The sequence below is a fragment of the Schistocerca serialis genome, chromosome 5, assembly GCF_023864345.2.
Source record: "Schistocerca serialis cubense isolate TAMUIC-IGC-003099 chromosome 5, iqSchSeri2.2, whole genome shotgun sequence".
NCBI lineage: Eukaryota > Metazoa > Arthropoda > Insecta > Orthoptera > Acrididae > Schistocerca > Schistocerca serialis.
Genome location: NC_064642.1, coordinates 32040996 through 32067013, shown reverse-complemented (window position 1 = coordinate 32067013; position 26018 = coordinate 32040996). Strand labels below are relative to the sequence as shown.

The 26018-nt window shown below is 43.7% G+C and overlaps 1 protein-coding gene and 2 non-coding genes across 3 annotated transcripts in view; 2 read left to right on the top strand and 1 right to left on the bottom strand.

The window, feature by feature from the left end:
• The window catches only part of LOC126480740 (myosin light chain kinase, smooth muscle-like), a 212196-nt gene that overhangs the window by 13198 nt on the left and 172980 nt on the right, over nucleotides 1-26018 (top strand). The gene's annotated exons all lie outside the window — the stretch shown is intronic.
• On the bottom strand, nucleotides 10688-10762 carry Trnas-uga (transfer RNA serine (anticodon UGA)). The gene has a single exon. It is a non-coding gene; the product is annotated as a tRNA-Ser (tRNA).
• Nucleotides 11081-11155, top strand: Trnas-uga (transfer RNA serine (anticodon UGA)). Its single transcript has one exon. It is a non-coding gene; the product is annotated as a tRNA-Ser (tRNA).

Below are 26018 nucleotides of genomic sequence, written 5' to 3'. Positions count from 1 at the left end.
TGCCTAGTCTTCGTTTATCTGCGGGTTTTCCTTCGCGTCTCCTCATGACCAACACTCCACTTGGGCCACTCTGGAGGTTGAGACATCGCTGATAGATTTGTTACCCGGGTGACATCCAATGACGAGGGCGCATTCAGTGTCACTGACCTCTCCTGATCGACTCATTCTGCTGTTACCTTAGCTCAGCACGATAGACCCCGCCTCCTTTCATATTGGCGGGTTTCGCTCTCTCGTAACAGTTACTGATCAATTACCGCATTACGCATTAGTGTCCGGATACTTCATAGCGGTTAACGTATTCACTAATGAACACTTTCACAAGCATGTTGGACGTCTGCATCCATATTGTCCAAGCCATTGTGACGTGCATTGCAGACAGAACTTCCTATTTTACCAGACATTACGACCTTTTCCCGTTCCATTAATGTACGGAGCGCGGGAAGAATGAATGTTTAAATTTCTCTCTGTGCGCGCTATAATTAATCTTATCTTGTTCTCAGGATCCCGCTGGAGCGATGCATTGTGGGTTTCTAGTACATTCCTAGATTCATGACTTGAAGACGATTCACGGGGCTTCGTAAGTTGGCTAGCGCGGAGTAATTCATGCCTATCTTCAAGTATCTGACGGGGCAGTTTTTCGCCACCCCCTTGTCACTTGCCCGTGGGTCAAACAAATCAGTGACCACTCGTGTTAGACCTATTTAGTATGGATCCCACACACTTAAGTAATATTGTGCGGCGGGTTGCACGAGTGTTCTGTATGCAGTCTCTTTTGTAGACGGATTCCATTTGTCTAGTGTTGACCCTGTGAGACCGTTCCGTTTCGTATTCCTACAAATTGTAACATTGAGTTACCTATGTAAGTTCAAGAACTGCAGTTGTGACTCGCTGATATCGTAGTCATAGGGCACCACATTTTTCGTTTTTTTTTAAAATTTTACACATCTGAACATTTATACCATGTTCGCAGGCTTTGCGCCACTTTGCAGTCTTACCAGGATCTGACTGTATATTTATACAGTGTTTTTCAGACAGTATTTCATTACAGATAACTGCATCAACTGCGAAAGTCTCAAGATAGTACTAATATTGTATGCGAGGTCATTAATGCACAATAAGAACATCAAGGGTTCGAACACACTTCCATTGGGCACACCTGAAGGTACTTCTACATACATCGATGACTATGTACTCCCTACCGAGATATCCTCTATCCAGCCACAAATGTTACTTTATACGCCAGATGACCCTATTTGAGATAATTATCGGTGTTGTGCTCCGGGCCATATGGTTTTCGCAAGTCAATAAATGCTGCATCTACCGAACTGACTTGATCACTGACGTTCAACATGTCATGCGAGAAACGTGCGAGTTGTGTTTCGGATTATCTTTCTTTTCGGAATTCGCGCTGTTTGGTTTGAAGTGACTCATATAAGATTTTACAGATAATGGATGGCAAGGACATTGGACGGTAGTTTTGTGGATCACTACTTCTACCCTTCTCTGTGCTTTCTTCCTACCACTGGGTACGGTTTTTCGTTCGAGGGGTCTACGGTACATAATTCTTAAAAGAGAGACCCAATCAACCGAAAATTCCCTGTAGGGATTTCATCGCGCCCTGGCACTTTGTCTTAACGCTTTCAGCTGCATGTCGTGGAAAGGACACTCCACAAAATCTAGCCACACCACCATTCATTATGACCTCAGCTGGGCGAGGAAGAGAGTAGACAAGTTTCTTCAAGTATGCAGCTCGCAGTGATGATTACATCGTAGAGCCATTAAACTGTGCCGATGTTGCAGTCAAGTTTCTTCCGCTGTTCCAAGTAGACCCAGACATTTTCTGTGGGATTAAATCGAGTGCTTTAGCGAGCGAGCGAAAGTGATATAGGTTGCCCATCCAGCGACATATTCGTGTTGCCCTCATAACACGACTGTGACCACCCTGGAAGACGGGAATGTCCACATCATCCTCACCACGAATATATAGAAGAACTGGTAAAATTTGGTCCCCAGGACTGTTGACGTAGACATGGTGGTTCATGTTCATCGTAACCTGAGTGAGTCAGCCAAACTCATGGTACAAAGACACCTCCAAAACATCAGAGAACCACCTCAGGCTTCAACTACACCCTCCCCACACACTTCGTAGTTAACGCCTCATTGAGCCTTTCGTGCACTCGACTCTTTGCATCATTTAGAAAGAAGCAATATCGCTACTAGTCGGACCTTTCTACACGCCTCCACTCAACTACTCTCCAGTTTAATCTGCATCTGCATCTACGTACATACATACACAGCATGCCACTGCACGGTGCATGGTTGAGGGTACCTTGTACCACCACTAGCCATTTCCTTTCCTGTTTCACTCGCAAGTGGTGCAAGGGAGAAACGGCTATCTATATACCTCGGTACGAGCCCAGATTTCTCGCATCTTATATTTGTGGTCTTTAAGGGAAATGTATGTTACCGGCAGTAGAATCCTCTGCAATCAGCTTCAATGCCGATTCTCAAAATTTTCTCAATATCACTTGGCGAAAAGAATGTCGCGTTCCTTCCAGGGAACCCATCTGAGTCTACGAAACATCTTCTTAAAACTTGCATGCTGATGGAACCTACCGCTAACAAATCTAGCAGCACGCCTCTGCATTGTTTCGATGGCTTCCATTAATCGGAACACTCGAGCAGTATTCAAGAACGGGTTCGCGTGTTGGTTCCGTTTCACATCGTTTGCCAACGTTACGTCCAGATATTTAATGAACGTGGCTGTGTCACGCAGCACACTACCAATGCTTTTTTCGAACATTACGGTATTTTCTTGCCCTACTCGTCTCCATTACTCACATTTTTCTACATTTAGAGCAGCCTGCCATTCATCACACCAACTAGAAGTTCTATGCAGGTCATCTTGCATACTCCTACAGTCACTCAACGACGAGACCTTTCTGTACACCACAGCGTCATCAGCAAACAACCGTAAATTGCTGCTCACTCATCCCATGAGATCATTTGTGTATATCCTATCATACCATGTGATAGGTCCTATCATACTTCCTGGGGACACTCGCCGTCGTGGACAACATATTGGGTTTTATTACTTAAGAAGTCTAAAGCCAATCACATATCTGTGAACCTGTTCCATGTGCTCGTATCTTCGTTAATCCTAGAACACTAAATGAGGGGAAAAATTACATTGTTACTGAAGCGTCGCAAATTTTAATACTCCATATTTTATTCAAAGGAAGGCATAATTTATCGTTTATGCACTAGTTAATTACAATTATAAGGTCTCCAATAGTATGTCACATACAAAATTAGTACAAAATGTCTTATTTTATACCCTATACTGAAAATACCTTATTGGTGGGAACCAGGCATTGGTACTAACTGCAATCGGAAATTTTATGAGGGTTTAGTAATATAGGATTAACAGTAAGCAGTGGAGCTCTGTGTCAAATTCTGTCTGGAAATCTAGGAACATGGAATCTGGTTGATGCCCTTCTACATCTACATCTACATCATACTCCGCAAGCCACCTAATGGTGTGTGGCGGAGGGTACTTTCGGTACCGCTATCTGATCCCTCCAACCCTGTTCCACTCGTGAATAGTGCGTGGGAACAAGGATTGTCGGTAAGCCTCTGTATTGGCTCTAATTTCTCCAATTTTCTCCTCGTGGTCAATACGCGAGATGTATGTGGGGGGAGGTAATATGTTGTCCGACTCCTCCTGAGAAGGGCTGTCCCGAAATTTCAGTAGTAATTCTCTCCGTGATGCACAACTCCTCTCTTGCAACGTTTGTCAGTGGAGTTTGTTTAGCATCTCCGTAAGGCTGTCTCGCCAGCTACACGATCCCGTGACGAAACGCGCCTTCTTCTTTGGATCTTCTCTATCTCCTGTAACAGTCCTACCTGATAGGGATCCCAGATAGGTGAACAATACTCAAGAATCGGGCGAACGAGCGCCTCATAAGTCACTTCTTCCGTATATGAGTTACATTTCCTTAAGATTCTGCCGATGAATCTGAGTCTGGTGTCTGCTTTTCCCACTACCTGTTTTATATGGTCATTCCACTTAAGGTCGCTCTGGATAGTTATGCCTAGATATTTTACGGCAGACGCTGTCTTCAGCTGTATGTCATCAATAGTGTAGCTGCACGGTAGTGGATTTCTTTTCCTATGTATGCGCAATATGTTGCATTTATTTACATTCAGGTTCAACTGCCTGAGTCTGCACCATTCATCAATTCTTTGCAGGTCGTTCTGCAAATTCTTGCTGTCTTCTGGCGTTGCTACTTTGGTATAGACAACTGCATCATCTGCGAATAGCCTTAAAGAGCATCCGACGCTTTCTACTAGTTCATTTACATATATTGTAAACAGCAACGGTCCTGTCACACTTCCCTTGGTACTCCGGATACTACCTTTGCATCTGTCGATTTAGTTCCGTTAAGAGCGACGTGTTGAGTTCTAATTGCAAAAAAGTCTTGAAACCAGTCGCAGGTCTGCTCTGATACTCCGTAAGCTCGTATTTTTTCATTCGACGGCAACTCGCGACGGTGTCAAATGCCTTACCGAAACCAAGGAACACGGCATCAACCTGAGAGCCGTTGTCCCCTGCGCTGTGGGTATCATGGAGGAACAGAGCGAGCTGAGTTTCGCAGGATATCTGTTTCCGAAATCCATGTTGATTTTTATAGAGGAGATGTTCATTTTCCAGAAACGTCGTAATTCTTGAGCATAAAACGTGTTCCATAATTCTACAACAGATCCATGTAGGTATATAATTGTGTGGATCTGTCTTACGGCCTTTCTTATAAACGGGAACGGCCTGCGCTTTTTTCCAGTCATTAGGTACCTTTCGTTGCTCAAGGGAGCTACGATAAATTACTGCTAGAAGGGGAGCAAGTTCTTTCGGATAATTTTTATAGAATCTTACATGTATCTCATCTGGTCCTGAGGCCTTTCCACTACTAAGCGATTGCTTTTCAATTCCGCGATCGGTTATCTTCATCCATGGATTGCAGGATGTCATGCGAGGAAACGGCAAGCTGTGTGGACAGGAGGTCTGCTGTGTTCCCGTGAGTTGTTTGGCCCGCCGTAGCAGTGCAGCCTGATGTGCCGCTGTCAGCAACGGCTTTTCGCCAAGTACCCCTTTCCAAACTGCATCGTACGCGGTTCCTATCGCAATGTTTGCTCTGAATCTGTGTAAGACGTGCCTGCATTCACCGACAGCAGCAATTCCTGTTGGTTGTGAAACCGATTTTCATTGGCGAGGCCTGACCCTCGTCTTCGCTCCTAACGGTTAGGATATTTTTACTGTCATTGTTTTTGCGCCGTATCACGTGTCCATGAGGACTACGCCATTCCTTGTAGATGCGTCAAATAGGGCAACATTTTGAAGTCCTGGTGGGCGTTCTGCCGCGTCGTCTTACAAAATACTTGTTGTTGTTGTTGTGGTCTTCAGTCCTGAGACTGGTTTGATGCAGCTCTCCATGCTACTCTATCCTGTGCACGCTTCTTCATCTCCCAGTACCTACTGCAACCTACATCCTTCTGAATCTGCTTAGCGTATTCATCTCTTGGTCTACCTCTACGATTTTGACCCTCCACGCTGCCCTCCAATGCTAAATTTGTAATCCCTTGATGGCACAGAACATGTCGTACCAACCGGTCCCTTCTTCTTGTCAAGTTGTGCCACAAACTCCTCTTCTCCCCAATTCTATTCAATACCTCCTCATTAGTTATGTGACCTACCCATCGAATCTTCAGCATTCTTCTGTAGTACCACATTTCAAAAGCTTCTATTCTCTTCTTGTCTAAACTATTTATCGTCCATGTTTCACTTCCATACATGGCTACACTCCATACGAATACTTTCAGAAACGACTTCCTGACACTTAAATTTACACTCGATGTTAACAAATTTCTCTTCTTCAGGAACGCTTTCCTTGCCATTGCCAGTCTACATTTTATATCCTCTCTACTTCGACCATCATCAGTTATTTTGCTCCCCAAATAGCAAAACTCTTTTACTACTTTAAGTGTCTCATTTCCTAATCTAATTCCCTCAGCATCACCTGACTTAATTCGACTATATTCCATTATCCTCGTTTTGCTTTTGTTGATGTTCATCTTATATCCTCCTTCCAAGACACTGTCCATTCCGCTCAACTGCTCTTCCAAGTCCTTTGCTGTCTCTGACAGAATTACAATGTCATCGGCGAACCTCAAAGTTTTTATTTCTTCTCCATGGATTTTAATACCTACTCCGAATTTTTCTTTTGTTTCCTTTGCTGCTTGCTCAATATACAGACTGAATTACATCGGGGAGAGGCTACAACCCTGTCTCACTCCCCAACCACTGCTTCCCTTTCATGCCTCTCGACTCTTATAACTGCCATCTGCTTTCTGTAGAAGTTGTATATAGCCTTTCGCTCCCTGTATTTTACCCCTGCCACCTTCAGAATTTGAAAGAGAGTATTCCAGTCAAAACTGTCAAAAGCTTTCTCTAAGTTTGCAAATACTAGAAACTTAGGTTTGCCTTTCCTTAATCTTTCTTCTAAGATAAGTCGTAAGGTCAGTATTGCCTCACGTGTTCCAACATTTCTACGGAATCCAAACTGATCTTCCCCGAGGTCGGCTTCCACCAGTTTTTCCATTCGTCTGTAAAGAATACTTAAAAGACTAAAAAAATGGCGATGTTTCGGCCGTGTTTCAGCTGCCTCGCCAAGGGCACAGCCTGATCCGCTGTGGAGTTGGTACAACAGTACACCGCGTTTCTGAGCATAACACTAGACCACCGACGCCACACTTATTAGATTTTATTGGCTCTAGAACGACATTGACGGGTTTTAGGAAAGAGGGAGAGGTCGTGTGGCAGTCAACTGGTGCGTTATGCGGTTTGCTGGCAACTGATAGCCGGCCGTGTATCAGCGACAAGCTTCTGCGGGCCGTCTTTTCCAGTTGCGCTTCGTTCTGCGTATTTAGCAGATCGCAAGAGTGTCCGGTGAGGCCGGTGCTGTGCGACCACGCCTTCCCTCTAGATGACGTCAAGCTACTTGAGGACTTCGATTTCGATTGCCTCTCTTATTTCGGGTGTACACACCGACGGCAGTTCTACAACTGTGGTGCTTCGTCTAACCCGACAGCCAGCCCGCAGTCGCGGTGGTCACCAGCTAGAATCGACGTGTGCTGCCCCAGCCGCACCCAGCGTTCCTCTGCTATGCGGTTGCTGACCCTTTCGGTATCCCAACGCTGGCGGCGCCGTATCTCGTGCACACCTGCGCCGTTGAGGGCTGTTACTGCGTGCGTAGTGGACCCCACTAAAGCCTGGACCCTGCGGCCACTCCGAAAAACTGGTTTCGTGCCTTCTCAGCGAAGCACAGCGCCTGCCCGATCGCCGATGCCCTTGACGCAAGGTGAGCAACATCTCTCGGGGCCGTGCTGTTATTTCATTTCTTCTATCTGGTTTGCTTCTGAACTTAGAAGCTCTTCTTATTGTTCCATTATCGTACCAGCGAAAAAAGCTCCTATAGCAGCATAAGAAAAGGCGAATGTCGTCCTGTTTATTAACACACACTGACTGAAAAGTACGGTACAGGCTGCCTCATTCTAACTTCCTCAGCACCATTTTAAATTTTTTCCCATACATTTTGGCGTGCGAACATTTCGCGCTCTCTTTAACATCCAACACATCCCTCACTCCCCCCAGCTCTCCTAAGTGTAATTCACTCACACCAACTAGTCCATCGTTGTAAGTCGCTCATACCCGTCCACTCCGACCTACCCATTCACACTCACTCACTCAGCCCAACACATTGTCCTTATCGCTTTGTGTCTCTCCTATTGCCACCGTCTCCCGTCTCACAGCCACATTCGTTCTGTCCTACTACTACAGTCTCCTCTCACTCTCACGGTCTCCCTCTTGCTCTCTCTTATTGCTGCTATCTCACTCATTCCTTCCCGCTGCTGTTGTGTCTTCTCGTTGTCATTATTTTTCTCTTCCTCGTTGCTATTTTCGTAGACTCTGTCTCTTATTACCATTGCCTCATCCAGTTCCACCTTCTCATTCTCTTTATTCCTCTTCCGCCGGCACTGCCTCCTTCACTCTTTTCCTAGCACTGCCTTGTCACTGTCAGCTATGTTTGATTGCCACTGTGTCCCTCTGTTTCTCTCACACTCGCATTGTCACCTTCGCTCTTACTGTAACACAACCAATGTCTGCTAGCTTACAGAATTTATTAATTTTTTCGCCTCTTTCCCACTGCCACCGTCTTCTTCTCTATCACCACGAAAGAGCGCGAATATGTTCACTTGCCAATATTTTTCCGAAAGTTTTTAAAAGTGCTGAGGATAGTAGAATGAGGCAGTCTGTTCCCCATTTTTCAGTCAGAGTGTATCAATAAACAGGGAGCTTGTTCTCCTTTTTGTGCTCCAATAGAAGCATTTATACCCTGGCATGTTACTCATACGAAAAGAACTTTATGAGTCAGTAAAATTTTCATAGATTACTTATGTCAAATTGAAATAACGCTAAACCATATAATTTTATCCCTCAGACCGGATTTTAAGTGCACAAAAATTTTGCATGTGCTACAATATTACAACAACATGGAGTTCCCAGAGCCCTTCTGATAATAACGGAGATTTTTACAGCATATTTCTCCGCGCTAGGCCACTTTATAAACTACCTTTTCGCCTCACACCGAATTTTACGTGGGTAAATGTGTGTGAATTCCTAAGGGACCAAGCTGCTGAGGTCATCGGTCCCTAGACTTACACACTACTTAAACTAACTTACGTTAAGAACAACACACACACCCACGCCCGAGGGAGGACTCGAACCTCCGGCGGTAGAGGCCGCACAATCCGTGACATGGCGCCTCAAACCGCGCGGCCACTACGCGCGGCTTATGTGCTAATTTTACGTCTTCGAGCAGGGTAACTTTGAACGCCTGTATCTCCGAAACGAATAAGGATATCAAGAAAACTTTCAACGTTGTTGTAGAGAGGGATCTTAGTAATATGCCGCAACAGTTTAAGTCGTTTGCTGTGTAGACCCGTCTTGGAATGCGCAACTCCATTTCGGTATCCCAGAACCATGTTTTTCGGGTTTCCTCAGGAACCGCCCGTGAACAGTATGGTGCGTGCCTCCATAAGCCCCTTAACGAGCACCGTAGACCACATTTAACGCAAAAATAACAAACCGATTTGTTCTATTTGACTAAACTGGAGGAAGTGTGCAGTATCCAAACTTTGACTATGTACTGTAGGAGACTTACAGTAATAAGATCCTTTTGTTGGGTATAAAAATGGTCCCTAGCCCTATGGCTATATTTGTATCCACAATAAAACCCGAGATACGAGCCCCAGATAGATCCCGTTTTTATGCGCGGCGTTTTGCAACACATTAGGTAGCGCATACTGTCGCATGCGTACCGATTCTTTGGCTCGGAAACTGTTGTGGAGTTCTTTCAATTCTTGTCTGGTATTGTCTTTATCGGTGGGCTCCAGTGGTCAGCGTGTGTAGGATGGAACACTTCTGAGCCGGATGATGCTGGAATCGTGCTAGTAGGTACCGGTTAGTGAGGCTACTTTTGGGGTAGAGCTTCTGTCACAGTTTGCCGTTGTGAGTTCTGCAGAACTCCACGTTCAGGAAGGAAATCGCAGCGTTACTTTCTTGTTCTGTCGCGAACTCGGTGATCGTCTGCAGGCTGTTAACATGCCGTCGGCGCTTATGCAGATCTGCTCCTTCATGCGGCGAAATGACGAATTTGAAGTCCACGTATCGCAACAGGCAGCTTAGTCGTCGGAACTGTGCGGAGGTTAAGGTTGTTTGCTCACATGTTTACATGAAGATGTCCACTGCTTTCGGAGAGAGGAGCGGGGGATGGTCCCTATGCCACTATGTCCGTTTCTTCGTAATGTGATATAGGTTGCGATATATGTAGAAGATATTTGTATTGTTGAACTGGTACTTTTTGTTGACTTTTAAAATCAGTTTGGTCTGGTAATCTCTTGATTTTACTCATTTTACTTACTTATTTGATTTTACTTATATATTCCTTGATCTATTTACCTCGTGTCTGACGCACGACAGACGGTTCAAGTACGTCCCGTTGCACATTTTATTACTAGATGTAATAGGTCACAGCGTTTCTGGCCAAACGCCTGTTGTATTTAATGAGGAATGGATGTCTGTTTGAGCAAAATGAGCGAAGTAGCTCTTAAGAGATTAACTTTTCATTGTCCGCCCACGGTAGCTGAGTGGTAAAAAAAAAAAAAGTGGTCAGCGTGCCAGCAGAATGTCAATCCGAAGGGCCCTGGCTCGATTCCCGGCTGGGTCGGAGATTTTCTCCGATCAGGGACTGGGTGTTGTGTTGTCCTAATCATCATCATTTCATCCCCATCGACGTGCAAGTCGCCGAAGTGGCGTCAAATCGAAAGACCTGCACCAGGCGAACAGTCTACCCGACGGGAGGCCCGAGCCACACGACATTATTAACTTTTCCTTGGTATGGGCCTTTTTCTAATCATTAGTGTTCGGTATATTTGGAATGTGCTGTTCATGGGGAATACGTGTCTTGTGATCGAATGCGGCGGTGCAACGGTACGACTCGGGACTCGCATTCGATAGAACGGAGGATCATATCATGCAGATTTTTGAAACTTCCTGGCAGATTAAAACTGTGTGCCCGACCGAGACTCGAACTCGGGACCTTTGCCTTTCACGGGCAAGTGCTCTACCAACTGAGCTACCGAAGCACGACTCACGTCCGGTACTCACAGCTTTACTTCTACCAGTACCTCGTCTCCTACCTTCCAAACTTTACAGAAGCTCTCCTGCGAGACATGCAGAACTAGCACTCCTGAAAGAAAGGATATTGCGGAGACATGGCTTAGCCACAGCCTGGGGGATGTTTCCGGAAACATCCCCCAGGCTGTGGCTAAGCCATGTCTCCGCAATATCCTTTCTTTCAGGAGTGCTAGTTCTGCATGTCTCGCAGGAGAGCTTCTGTAAAGTTTGGAAGGTAGGAGACGAGGTACTGGTAGAAGTAAAGCTGTGAGTACCGGACGTGAGTCGTGCTTCGGTAGCTCAGTTGGTAGAGCACTTGCCCGTGAAAGGCAAAGGTCCCGAGTTCGAGTCTCGGTCGGGCACACAGTTTTAATCTGCCAGGAAGTTTCATATCAGCGTACACTCCGCTGCAGAGTGAAAATCTCATTCTGGATGCAGATTTTTGTTTTATGTAGTTTCTCCAAATCGCTTAAAGCAAATACCGGGATGGTTCCTTTAGAAAGACCACCACCGATTGCCCTCCCTGTCCTCTCTCAGCTCGAGTTTACGTTTCGTCTTGTACTCGTCTTTGCCGGGACACTAAACCCTAATCTTCCTGCCTTGTTTCTGCTTGAAATGTACCAGTCTTTTACTTAACTCGCAATTCGTTGCTCCTCTGATGACGGTTGTATAAATAGTTGCAAAAGTCCAAATTTAAATTCACACCAATTAGGAGGTCACAGGCAATATCGAAGGATAAATCGGCACTCTTAACTGCAATAACAGCATGGTCGAAGTTGGCTGTAACAGAATTGAGCTCAGCTAGCAAAATTCACACTGACGGACTCCGGCGGGTGTTGACGCCGCAGTATAAATATACATCGACAATCAACATATTAAACAGCAGTGTTACGGACATATTTTTTATGAAACTCCAATGAGAGTTTTGAATTTTCTGTATTTAATGATGAAAGAAACGTTGGTATGTGCGTGATACTAACTTTATAAATCCATTGACATTGCGATGGGCAATAACAAGAAGTTAGTTACTTTAACAATGTTACTTATTAAAATGTGGATTATTACAACCTGACGCTGATTTAAAAGATGCTACGGTGATTTCGTCACCATAAAATAGAGTACTTTGTGCTTAAGTAAACATTTTTACTTGGAATCGTCGTGAAATTTAGATGCTGGAGCTCGTTTATGTAATCACAACGGCGACATAGTTTGCTCTAGAGTAATTGCATCAATACATAAATATTCTAAATCCAATTGGTTGGATCACAGTTACCAACAATGTAAATGTTAAAACAGAAGGGGACGTACTGAGACGTGAGACCGAAAGTCCCCTTTAATGAGTGGTACAATTCGCGATGTCGCTATCGTAAGCTCTTGTGTTGGCGCGGTATCGATGTGTTCAGATTGTGTTGTCCCATTCTGCCACGTCATATGCTTCGTAGTGGAGATGGATAACAATTTTATAACTGATTCACTTCAATAATGTTATAGGAAAGTTTGTAGAAATGAACTCCATTATAGCGTTATTCTAACTTATCCGTCGTTGGAGAGCCGTTTTTTTTTTTTTTTTTTTTTTTTTTGCATTGAACTCTCATGCAAAATAGACACTTACGAGCAATACCTCACTTAATTGCATAGAAAACGTCAGTGACTTAACGATTTATTTCTTCTGTCACGGCGCTAACCATGTTGCACACTGAAGAAAACGAGTTCAAATTCCCGAGCGCCGAACCTGAGAAAAAATTCCCTCTGGTTTGCTAATGCTTTTGAAACGAATACCAGAACTTCTGCCATACCTTTCGACACCTTAGTCCTGCACTGCCTACAATGATAACGATGGCAACTGCGCTTTAGAGCCTGCCGAAGTGGCCGTGCGTTTCTAGGCGCTGCAGTCTGGAACCGCAAGACCGCTACGGTCGCAGGTTCGAATCCTGCCTCGGGCATGGATGTTTGTGATGTCCTTAGGTTAGTTAGGTTTAACTAGTTCTAAGTTCTAGGGGACTAATGACCTCAGAATTTGAGTCCCATAGTGCTCAGAGCCATTTGAACCATTTTTGCGCTTTAGACTTTCCTTGCATCTTCTGCTACCGATTTTGAAACGCATCTAATGCTTGGGCAGAAGAAAGAATAAAGATTGGGGCATAACATCCCGTCGGCGACACGCTCACTAGAGGCAGAGCACAAATTTGGATTTGGGGGTGACCGAGAGGGAAATTTTCGCTGTCTTTTTCTTTTTTTTCTTGAGATTGATTTAAGCAATGCAGGGACACGTTGGAAAGTCCTGTATCTCGATGGCCGGACGAAGATTTGAACCTCCGTCCTCCGAGTCCCCCTAGCTCGCTCTGACAACTGAGCCCCCTGTTTCATTTGCTGTGTCACTTCTGGAGCCGTGTGCGAGGCAGTACGACTTCCGGACAACACGCTCACAGCGCTACCCTGCAGGCCCTATGCCACCTCCCAGTAGATGTCACCTCAGTAGCTCGTCAACACTATTGGACACCAGCAACGTGATGTCCGGTGTCATAGTTTCTGTTGAGTGAAATATTTTTGAGAAGATAAATCTTGAGGTTCTGACTATAGAGTCCTGATGCCTACCTCTTTGCCGTAGCTTCCAAATCATAACGAAACTATGTCTCTGACTAGAATAACGCTAGTCACGTTTCGTCTTCCTTCATGTTTGTTTACGAAATATTTTTTTCACTTTTGAGATGGAAGGAACGAGAGAGAATCTTTTACAAAATAGTGAACAATGGAGCATAACAAACCTAATCGGCATATCGATGTCATTACTTTGCACCTTCTTGGAGGAACAATATGGAATTTGATGTCACAGCAGAAACAGTTTTTTTTATTTTGCGGTGGCACTAAACACGAGACGAGCATACATTTATGTGTTTTATTTTTACATCTGCAACGTGTCTGCGCACATAAACTCTCCGGTCAGTATCAGACAGTCATACCTCTGTAGATTCTGCAAACCCTATGTGGCATTGTTCTCATGGTACTTCCGTAGCGTTTGTTTCCTGATGAGTGGAGGACGAAAGATTACTAACTTCAGCGATTTTCAGCATCAGCATATACAGCTAAATGTCCCGAAAACGACGTATCGTACGAAAAACTAGTGATCTAGGTGAGAAGTTAATGTTATTAGTAAAAGTGTCATCTGTCTGTGCTACAACTTGCCACCTCCTAACCACCCCTTCCGGGCAGGCGGGGTCAACTTTATATTTTCAAATGGGGACCGCCCATTTTACTACATATTCAGATTCTACGCCAAAAAATACGTACGGTGAGTCCGATTGCTTCTCACCACTGGGGTGCTTGATTTCTGTGAGTATTCAAGGCAGATACGCGTGTCACTATCACTTCATCGACTTTTTGCCTCACTACAGTGGTTGTGTTTTGCATTCTGCCTGTAGCCGCGTAGCGGCCAGGACGATAGTTACGGCGGTTCGATGGAAGTACACTCCGACATCAGTCACGCTGACGGCGGGGTTCGAGGACTGCCACCGAAATGAAGCACTCCAGTGGTTCAGGGACTCAACCCCCTTTAAAACAGAAAACTACGATACATAAAAGTAGCCAATTTGCCACAAATGCCAATGTTTAGCCTCAACATTTGTACCATGCAATCACACTTGCAATACTCAGATAACGTTTGAACATCAATATCAACCGTTATAACGCGAAGGGTTGCATGTACATCGTCAATGAAGTGTAGAATCAAATGCGTCGGATCTTAATTGAAAAAAAAGGCACACTTGATATCTGTCGATTACAGCGCCACGAATGGAAAACAACGGATTCAGTAAACCGTACGTATTTTTTGACGTGTAATCCGAATATGCAATAAAGACAGGAATTCCCATTCGATAATACAAAGCAAACCCCGCCCACGCAGGAGGGGTGACTAGGAAGTGGCTAGTTATAGCACAGAGAGATGTCCCCTTTACTAGTATTAACTGTTCACCTACATCATATTCTCATACGATGCCTCGTTTTCGAGATATTTGACTGTTTCAAGCTAAAACTAACACCCTATATGTTTAGTGGTATGAAATCCTTATTTTCATTTTGGAACAAACGCTCACAGCATTAACACAGGACTCGCGTCCTATTGATCTTGAGACAATCTTCCTTCGGCACCAGACTACTGTCATCTTTCTTCTAAACGTCTAATTCCAAAAAGTTAACCATCGCAAACAATAACATAGGAAGAGTCTGGTGTTGAACGTGTCAGAACAAAGTCGATACACGAATCCAATAGTTTCGTTGTAACAGCAGCATAAGTTTACGAGAGGCATATACATGTGCATATGACGCGGGCCTTGAAAGCAGGGCGTACAGTTGCGATTCGGAAAGAAATCACCAGGCAATAACACACTGAAGAGCCAAACAAACTGGTACATCTGCCCAATATCGTCTAGGGTCCGAGCAAGCACGCAGAAGCGCCGCAACACGACGTGGCATGGACTCGACTAATGTCTGAAGTAGAGCTGCAGGGAACTGATACCATGAATCCCGCAAGGCTGTCCATAAATCCGTAAGAGTAAGAGAGGGTGAAGATCTGTTCTGAACAGCATGTTGCAATGCATCCCAGATATTCTCAATAATGTTCAATTCTTGGGAGTTTGGTGGCCAGCGGAAGTTTTTAAACTCAGAAGGGTGTTCCTGGAGTCACTCTGTAGCAATTCTGGACGTGTGGGGTGACGCATTGTCCTGCTGGAATTGCCCAAGTTCGTCATAATGCACAATGGACATAAGTGGATGCAGTTGATCAGACAGGATGCTTACGTACGTGTCACCTGTCAGAGTCGTATCTAGACGTACCAGGGGTCACATATCACTCCAACTGCACACTCCCGACACCATTACAGAGACTCTGCCAGCTTGAACAGTCCCCTGCTGACATGCAGGGTCCATGGATTCATCAGCTTGTATCCATATCCGTACACGACCATCCGCTCGATACAATTTTAAACGAGATTTGTCCGACCAGACATGTTCCCAGTCATCAACAGTCCAATCTCGGTGCTGACGGGCCCAGGCGGGGCGTAAAGCTTTGTGTCGTGCAGTCATCAAGGTTGCGCGAGTGGGCCTTCGGCTCCGAAAGCCCATGTCGATAATGTTTTGTTGAATGGTTCGCATTCTGACACTTGTTGATGGCCCAGCATTGAAATCTGTAGCAGTTTGCGTAAGGATTGCGCTTCTGTCCTGTTGAACGATTCTCTTCTCTCGTCGTTCGTCCTGTTCTTGCAGGATCTTCTTCCGGCCGCAGCGATATCGTAGATTTGATGTTTTGCCGGATTCCTGATATTCACGGTACACTCGTGAAATGGCCGTACGGGAAAATCCCCATTTCATCGCTACTTCGGAGATGCTGTGTCCCATCGATCGTGCGCCGACTATAACACCACGTTCAAACTCACTTAAATTTTGATAACCTACCACTGTAGCAGCAGTAACCGATCTAACAACTGCGCCAGACACTTGTTGTCTTATATAGGCGTTGCCGACCACATGGCCGTATTCTGCCTGCTTACATATCTCTGTACCAGTTTCTTTGGCGCTTCGGTGTATAATACGTTCTAAACCAGTCTCTACAGTCTATAATGGACGAGAACAAAGGGAATATAATATTAGGACGTTGTCTTTCTTCCCAAATACAGAACACCACCTCTAACTTAGATTAAGAATCACCCATGGTCTTATTCAAGAGTCCATAAATGCCGGCCGAAGTGGCCGTGCGGTTAAATGCGCTGCAGTCTGGAACCGCAAGACCCCTACGGTCGCAGGTTCGAATCCTGCCTCGGGCATGGATGTTTGTGATGTCCTTAGGTTAGTTAGGTTTAACTAGTTCTAAGTTCTAGGGGACTAATGACCTCAGCAGTTGAGTCCCATAGTACTCAGAGCCATTTGAAGCGCACCACCCTGTTTGACATGTAAGAAGTGAACGTTCTGTGGAGCGAGATGATGACGGAAGATGACGCTCTGTCTTTGCGAGATCGTTGAGGCGTAGATGTCTCAACGGGGCGAATTGAATGACACAGCTTTAGTTGACGAAGCGTGTCGACGGTTCTTTCTGTCACGAACCGCGCAGGTAAAACAGAGCCCTGCGTGCGACCAATTGCGCGGGCTGACCTTGAGCGGAGAAGCTTGCCAGACTGTTACGCCGAGGAAATGCCGCGAAGCGCAGTTATCGAACGCCTGACGTCGATTCGACACGGGTGCAGACCTCTGCTTATCGACTACGAGCGTGTGTGCGGTTTGCTTCTGCCGTCGTTGTCGACGTTCACCTGTCAGCTGCTTTTATCGACTGGAGAGAGGATTATAAGCTTCGCTCGTGTCGCCTGCGGCTCAACGGCAGCCACATATCTGACTACGTGCTCTAAGGTACGCTATTCGATCAGGTGTCGCGATAAAACTTAACGCTAAAGGGTTCAGTTTCTCGAATTAGTCGCAGTATTGAGAGAGTTTCGTGTGTTTAGCTATCCGTTGCTGTGGTGCCTGAGTAAGAGAGAAACATCAGTTCCCTGCACACGTAATACACTTAGTAATAGAACTTCAAACAATAAGCAATTTGGAAGCAGTTCTGTTAATCAAAGAAGGCAGTAATAAAATCTGTATTCCTAACGAATAAATAGCCTGTTACATCTGTCCTGTGGTTAACGTTTCCCCGCCACAATATGACCCCTAGCCTCAACTCTTTTCAGTTTGCTGCAAATTAGAGAAAACGGGGAATGCAGCAGAATTTAATACTACAAACAATAGACTACAGATCTTGCATTTTAAGCCTTCGTGTTGTCGTAGATGTTTAAAAGTACAGATCATATTGTGAATTTTCTATCCATCTCAACCGGTAAACTGCAATGCATAGCAGAACTCAGTCTGTCACTATTTTTCAGGAACAACGATCGTCATCAATTTCTTCGAATCAGGAATAGGTTTAGGAAAGGCGTATACGAGTATGAAATCCCCAGATGCGATTTAAATTCAAACTAAAAGTGAAGTCCTGAAATGTGGTGGTATCGGTCTTTGAGCAATCATCGCAGTGTAGCTGTGGGCCACACCGTACACGTGTAAGTTTTGACCTCCTTACCACTTTAGGACATGGTTTAAAAAAGATCTGAGGATGGTCATTTCGGACTGAAACTGGTCATCGTCAAAAGAACTGATATTGTGATCAAAGACTGGAGTAAAAAACATTTGACACTATTGGATCACTGTTCTTACACGCGACTATGTTGCAGTTGGTGAGTTTCTGCTTATTTAAACCACATACATCAATATTATTCTTGGATCGCCGTACATCTGCTTATTGTATGATCTGTTTCACAGACAAACAGTATTTTCGTAGGATCCTGCCAATGAATTGAATCCTGCCATCTGCTTTGCCTACAACTGAGTCCATTCATGTTATCAAAGGCTACTACATTTTTACTTTTCATGAAATGCTCAACTTTCCATTTTTCTACATTTAGACCTAGCTACAATGTCCTGCAGTAGCTCGATTTCTGTGCAGGAGAGGTTGGAAATAAATGCAGTTTTATCTGATAATACATCGTCAAATATAACCGCCCGGTTTGTAAAATATGCGTAGTTCGAGCTAGCAGTACTCGATAACTGATGCATCCAAAATAATTTCTGTGCCTGTTGATCTCGTGTTCGTCGTCGATAGAGTGGTCCGTTCTGCCAGTGAATAAGTCGTCAGTCCTCCACGTACATCTGTACCCCGTAAGCCACATTACGGGGTGCGCCTTAAGGGCCCGCATCTCGTGCTCGTGCGGTAGCGTTCTCGCTTCCCACGCCCGGGTTCGATTCCCGGCGGGGTCAGGGATTTTCTCTGCCTCGTGATGGCTGGGTGTTGTGTGCTGTCCTTAGGTTAGTTAGGTTTAAGTAGTTCTAAGTTCTAGGGGACTTATGACCACAGCAGTTGAGTCCCATAGTGCTCAGAGCCATTTTTTTTGCGCCTTAAGGTACTTCCACCCTTCCTTGTTCCACTCGCCTGTGGTGCGCCGTAAGAGCGATTGCTGGTAAGCCTTCGTGTGGGCTCCAGTCGCTCTAATTTTATCACCATGGTCTTTCCGCCAGATACAGGGTGATTCACGAGGTTATGCAAATATTTTAACATATTATTCTACAAGTAAAAATGAAGAAAAAAGTTCATATAAACATAGATCCGCAAATGTTTCATTACGGAGTTGCGGTTAATAAAATATTTTCCCTGAAATTTAGCAACTTCTCTAATATGAAGCCAACGCAAAACTGTACGATGTTAAAGTACAGCACGATTTTCATTTATTTTGTTATTATTGATCTGGAGAATCTAATAAAATCTGTCCTAGACGTGTATCTGCAGTAGCTTTCCAGAACATCCAGAGAAGCAAAGAAGTAATTTCGTGGAATTTTTAATTTGTTTTTTAAAATTCCAGACAGTTGCACCAAGTTTTAAACAGAAGTTGAAGAGAAATTAATTATGGAAAAATGGTGGTAATAACGTTAACTGAAACTATATGAATGTGACAGATAATCTGCATTTTATTAATACCATAGCACACTTGAATTCGTATTAAACCGGAAAAAACAAAGCTCAGTGTTAAGAAAGTTGTACAGTCCACATACATACTAGGTTGCCAACAATGACATGAACGTCTCTATATTCTTAGTGGAAAGTAAACAAATTTACTTGTATAATAATCTTTGCTTCTTTGGACGTTCTGGAAAACTACTGCAGATACACGTCTGGGACATGTTTTATTAGATTCACCAGAACAGTAACAACAAAATAATTAGAAATCGTGCTTCACTTTAACCTCGTACAGATTTGTGACGGCTTCATATTAGCGAAGTTGCTAAATTTCAGGTAAAATTCTTTAATTAGCCGCAACTCCGTAATTAAACATTTGCGGACGTATGTTTATATGGATCTTTTTCTTTTGTCTTACTTGTAGGATGACATATTAAAATATTTGCACATCTTCGTGAATCACCCTGTTTGCGTAGCAGTGAGCAGTATATTGGTTGGCTTTTCTAGGAAAGTACGCTCTGCGAATTTGAACAGTAAATCACACGGTCGTGCACGTGACCTCTCTAGCGGCGACTGCCACTCGAGAGACTCACATACACTTTCTTTCTTTCTAAATGAATCTATAACGAAGCGCACTGCTCTTCTTTGCCTATTCCCTGCTCAAGTATTGATCGAACGAGGTTTTGTAAGCTACGTGCTTTGTTTGTGGACTACCGTTCGTGTAATCCCAGATGTTTAATGGATGCCACTGCTTTCATGACTGTTCTGTAGTAGAATACTCATACAATAAATCTATTTCCGGCTGTTTATGCGCAATAAGTGTAATTTCTTTACGTTGAGGGTCAGTTGCTAACATCTGCACCAAGTGTAGATCCCTTGAAGCTCTTTTCTCTAACGTTGTGACCACTCTGTATTCAACTAAATCATCCGCGAATAGTCCCACGGACCTTCCGATATTGCAGCTGCTAAGTTGGCTAGTCATCCTCTATGAACGTACATTCTGAAAAGACGTCGGTGTAATTCTCTATCGACAAGTGTTCGGATGTCCTGAAACACCGAAACTACGTGGTTACTCCTGTCTACGGCTCTTAGAATACCAATGGTCAATGCGTGCGAGTTCTATTTCACATGACTGACCTTTCGTTTGTTGCCGAGAAAAGGGGCGTCCTTTTGCAGTTAGCACTGAAATCGAGTTACACAGTATCCAAAAATGAAATTAGTCAACTCGTTCCGATACTCCTCTGTCACTAGAGTTTTTTCTACATCTACATCTATACTCAGCAAGCCACCTGACGGTGTGTGGTGGAGGGTACTTTGAGTACTTCTATCGGTTCACCCTTCTATTCCAGTCTCTTATTGTTCGTGGAAAGAAAGATTGTCGGTATGTCTCTTTGTGGGCTCTAATCTCTCCGATTCTATCCTCATGGTCTCTTCGCGAGATATACATAGAAGGGAGCAATATACTGCTTGACTCCTCGGTGAAGGTATGTTCTTGAAACTTCAACAAAAGCCCGTACCGAGCTACTGAGCGTCTCTCCTGCAGAGTCTTCCACTGGAGTCTATCTATCATCTCCGTAACGCTTTCGCCATTACTAAATGACCCTGTAACGGAGCGCGCTGCTCTCCGTTGGATCTTCTCTATCTCTTCTATCAACGCTATGTGGTGCGGATCCCACACTGGTGAGCAGTATTCAAGCAGTGGGCGAACAAGTGTACTGTAACCTACTTCCTTTGTTTTCGGACTGCATTTCCTTAGGAATCTCAGTCTGGCATCTGCTTTACCGACGATTAATTTTATATGGTCATTCCATTTTAAATCACTCCTAATGCCTACTCTCAGATGATTTATGGAATTAACTGCTTCCAGTTGCTGACCTGCTATATTGTAGCTAAATGATAAAGGCTCTTTCTTTATATGTATTTCGTCGTCGCAAGCCGCACTTTTCGCCGAATTATCTCAGCGCAGTGTTACGATATATAATCTTCGGCTAGATTGTCCGAGCAGTGTGGCCAGTCGCTAGTGAGCAAACTCCCAGTTCACTCTGTGGAGGAGGTTACTGCACCAGCGCGCGCTGCGGTTGCGCCGTGTCGTCCGCCAGCCTTCTTCCAGCGCAGGAACGCGCCGTGACGTCGCGGTGACGTCACGGGCGCGTCTCTGAAGCTGAAATGCGTAGCTGTGAGCAGGGCGCCAGTGCCGCTGGCGTGCCAGCTCGCGACACGTCGTGCTCCAGCTGCGCTGCCTTCAGGACGCGCTGCCGCGCCGCCAGTGTCAGGTCAGTAGCGGCGGGCACTACGGGGAACCTGTCCACTTCTGTCGCAACCGCCGTGTCCATTCAACACTGCTCTTCTCGCCAGACTTGCTTGCGTTAGCGAGGTTCGTTCTCTGTCTAACTTTCACACGATAAATTAGCCTGTTACGTTCAGGTGTCCAACTTTGTTTACGAAACACGTATGCCCTGCAGCGTATTTTACACGCAGGTACGCAGAGACATTAGGCCGAAGAAAATCAGTCGAGTGCTCGCATAATGAACTGCAATCTTCGTAGTGTCTACCATGCCAAAATCCATCATTTCTAAAGTATGAATCTGAGTGAAAGGATAAAACAGTGGGTCACGCCAGGAATCAAACCCGGTGCCTCTGGCTCTTGTAGACGGGCTCTGCCCTTTTCAGTGTGGAAGCATATGTCACAAACCGAATCATAGCTTTAGTTTGGTTTTATTTTTCACTTGGTGATTGGGAACCCCATACAATATCCCGTTTGTTTCAGCAGGACTAGAACTATAATCAGTATTTTTATATTTTCATTGACGGAGATCCACCGCCAAACAAATTTTATTATACTTTTATTTATGCCTAAAAAAGTTTCATCGCAGTTGTGTAATCTCAGTTAGTTCCACTCATTTAACGGTCTGATAGGCCTGTTTTATTTTAAAAAGATTTGTAAGACAACATCATAGTCGTATTATGATTGAAACTGCCATAACAGAACGTCCTAATGTAAGACGATGATTTAAAATATTAAATATAATCTTAATTATTTACATTTATGATTTTAATTAATTATAATTAATGACAAGAGGAAGACGGGAGCATTATGGACGGAACAAAGGAAACAAGAATATAGTCAACAGATGAAGAGATTTTGGGAAGTGAAAAGGAAGAAAGGAAAGAAGTAAAAACTGTGTCATCATGAGATATTTGAGTTCAAACACTGTCCATAGGGGCAAAAATGATATGAATGAATGAATAATCTTAATTATTATGTGCATTTCTCTTTGTCTTACAAAGTGTTTATAGTACAAAATTTCAAACCCTTTGACAACGATCACCGACCGAGATTGTCGCAGGTGGCGCAGAAACAAAGGTATTAATAATTGTGGTTTGGAAGAAAAGGCGCGCACAAACACATTTATGTAGCAAGCACGGAGTGAAAGAACGAATCTTGTTACTTCCACGATGGCGAAATCCATGTTCTTAGTGAAACCTTCAGCAGAGCTTCCAAAGATCTCCACGCTAATATTGCGCCAAGAAATGCTAGTTCTGGAGTTGCGGGAAACATGGTAGGCAACTGAATATTTTAGTCACTCTGCGATAGATTAGTCGGTAGAGCACGCCCCGCGAAAGACAAATATCCCTTTTCGAGGCACTAAATGGTTCAAAAAAAAAAAAAAAAAAAAAAAAAAAAAAAAAAAAAAAAAAAAAAAAAAAAAAAGTGGTTCAAATGGCTCTGAGCACTATGCGACTTAACTTCTGAGGTCATCAGTCGCCTAGAACTTGGAACTAAGTAAACCTAACTAACCTAAGGACATCACACACATCCATGCCCGAGGCAGGATTCGAACCTGCGACCGTAGCGGTCGCTCGGCTCCAGATTGCAGCGCCTAGAACCGCTCGGCCACTCCGGCCGGCACTAAGTGGTTCGTAGCTCCTTCCTGTCTCAGTGTTACTCCATCATTTTGTTGATTAGGATGCTCTTGAGAGAAGGGAAGGCTTTAGGAGAAGACAGGCTTTGAAGTTCAACGACTCGTTGTGAGGAAGATTTAGGAAATGGAATGAGTGATGGATCGAGTGATGTGACGCATCTCTTGGTACGTTTTTAATTGACATATCCATCATTCAAATGTAGCCATCTCGATTTATGCCTGCTATTATTTCATAAAAGAGCCGACACAAACAATTATACAAAGATTTTCTGTAAACAGCTGCAGTGTATTTAAAGAAGGATGTGATAGAACTGTTGTAATGTGCACTCATTCACAGACAGTCAAACACAAATTTGACGCCAAAGCAACCCTCGGTAGTCTGTGACTTGAAGTCGGTCGCTTGACCGAAGCTAGATGTTAGGAAACATTCATTATATAGCAGCTTCTGGTGTTTCTGTGATTCCATTCTATAAAATGATACAAATGTACTTTCTTCTTGGAAAAACAGCAATATTATTCCACTACTGACGAAGTTATGACCGCTACTCTATCATGCAAGAAATTCAGTTAACATTCACTAGCGAAGCCGTGAACAGCACACTAAACCATGTCATTTTAAACAGAAACTGGCATCTATATGTTGCGTCTTGTAGGGTGCATTTCTGTTGCTCTTGTTAAGTTCGTAAGTGCGGTTCCACCGAATATTGCATGACCAATGTTTCACGGTACAACAGCTCGCTTTTGGAAAAGATAATGCGTTACTGGAAACGCGGTTTCCGCGTTTTCTTACATATCTGTTTCATGAATCTTAGTAAGGGAAATTTCCACTCTCTATAATTACTGGAAACTCTGCTGACAACTACTACTGAATAATTAGCGGACTCGTTGAAGATTTACTTGTCAACTTTTATCAAATGCGAGGATAATTCCTGCAACCAGCAGTCGAATCACGAGACGCTTATATGTTTCTGAGAAAAAACTTTCAGGAAAAGGAGAGCTTCGTTATAGCGCAGCTGTCGTTTCAGAGACAAGCAGGAACAAACATCGAAGATTCGGACATTGTATCTCATACTGAAATAACATCTTCAGATAAGGTTCGTTAAGCACTCATTAGATAAATAAAATCTGTAATGAAACCACATATTCATAGATGCACAAAAACGTGGTTCACAGGGTAAGTGCAAATTTCTCGCTTGCAGTCCATCTCTGAGCCTTGTCTATACACCTCCGATCACGTGACAGTTGAACCAGAAATTGTAAAATTTAGAAAACATGTCATTTAATACGCAGACAGAGTCATAACCGAATTTCGGTATGAAAATTGTACCTGATACTAGCTTATCGAACGTTGCTTCGCACCAGTAGACTGCACTGCACAGGCTGCAGAGATCTTTTATTTTTATTTATTCGAATTTTTGTGTTGTTTCCAAACTGCAACAACACCTTAGCTTTTCACGCTAATTAGGACCAAATAAGCATGGTCTTTTGCGAATGTACTTCTGTCCAAAAAGCGGTCTAGTAGGTGGAGTAGGTGGAATTTTTGCTAATCAGGCCTTTTGCGTTCTTTTGGACATATTTCCACAGTAACTTTCATCTCCTGCTTATATGGCAGATGCTTTATCCATCTGAGCCACTGGGGCACTAACTTTCATCCCCTAACACATATTTCTTTATATCTAACCGAGAAGTGGAATACCAGTTTTCATAAATTTTTGAATTTGGACTGGGCGATGATGAGTCAGTGAGACAGTCTGACCCTATTTCACCCGCTGAGGGGTTGCATTTCCAAAAACACTGAAACACTTATATTTTTCATCTCTAACCGGGAACCCAAACACCTATTTTCTAAGATTTAGCTTTAAAAATGCTTTCACAATGAAATATTTTCATTAAACGTTACACCCCTTTTTCAGCCCCTTAAGGGCCGGTTTTCTAAAAACAGTAAAACTCATGTTTTTTTCATCTGTAAACCGAGAAGGCAAACACCAATTTTCAAAGATTTAAATTTAAAAATGCTTTCGCAATGAAATATTTTCATAACACGTTTTACATCGTATTTCCAAAAACAGTGACTTGTGTATGTTTCATTTATAACAGATTAGCCAGATACAAATTTTCATAGGTTCAGCTTCAAAAATGCTTGCACGGTGAAATATTTCAGTAAAAACTCTCATCCTCCGTTTCACCCCCATTGAGGTTAAATTTCCTAGAACAGATGTATTTTTTTTAATTTGTAACCGAGAAGTCAAATACCAATGTTCAAAGATATACCTTTAGAAATATCTTATTAGTTCTTTAATAGTGATATATTTTCATAAAAAGCTTTCACCCATTATTTCATCCCCCATAGGGCTAAATTTCCAAAAATACTAAAACATTTATTTCTTTATTTCTGACCGAGAACCCAAATACCAATTTTCGTAGGTTTATCGTCAATTGCCTCAATAGCGACATTAAAAAAAACTCTTTATCCCCTATTTCACCCTCTTACGACCGGAATTTCGAAAAATCGCTCCTTAAACGACGTCTACAGTGTAAGGTCCGCATCTTCTTCGAATATCAAGTTTCTGTCCTCAGCGGTTTGGGCTGCGCGACGGTGAATCCGTCAGTCAGTCACACAGTCAGTCAGGACACTGTCCCTTATATACAGACATTCGTCTTTCTGTTTCATTTTATCTCAGGCTACATTCGATTTTTTGCAAAAAAAAAAAAAAAAAAAAATGAGCCTGCTCATCGAAACAACCTGAGCTTTTAAAAAGTTTCATGTGGACTGGCG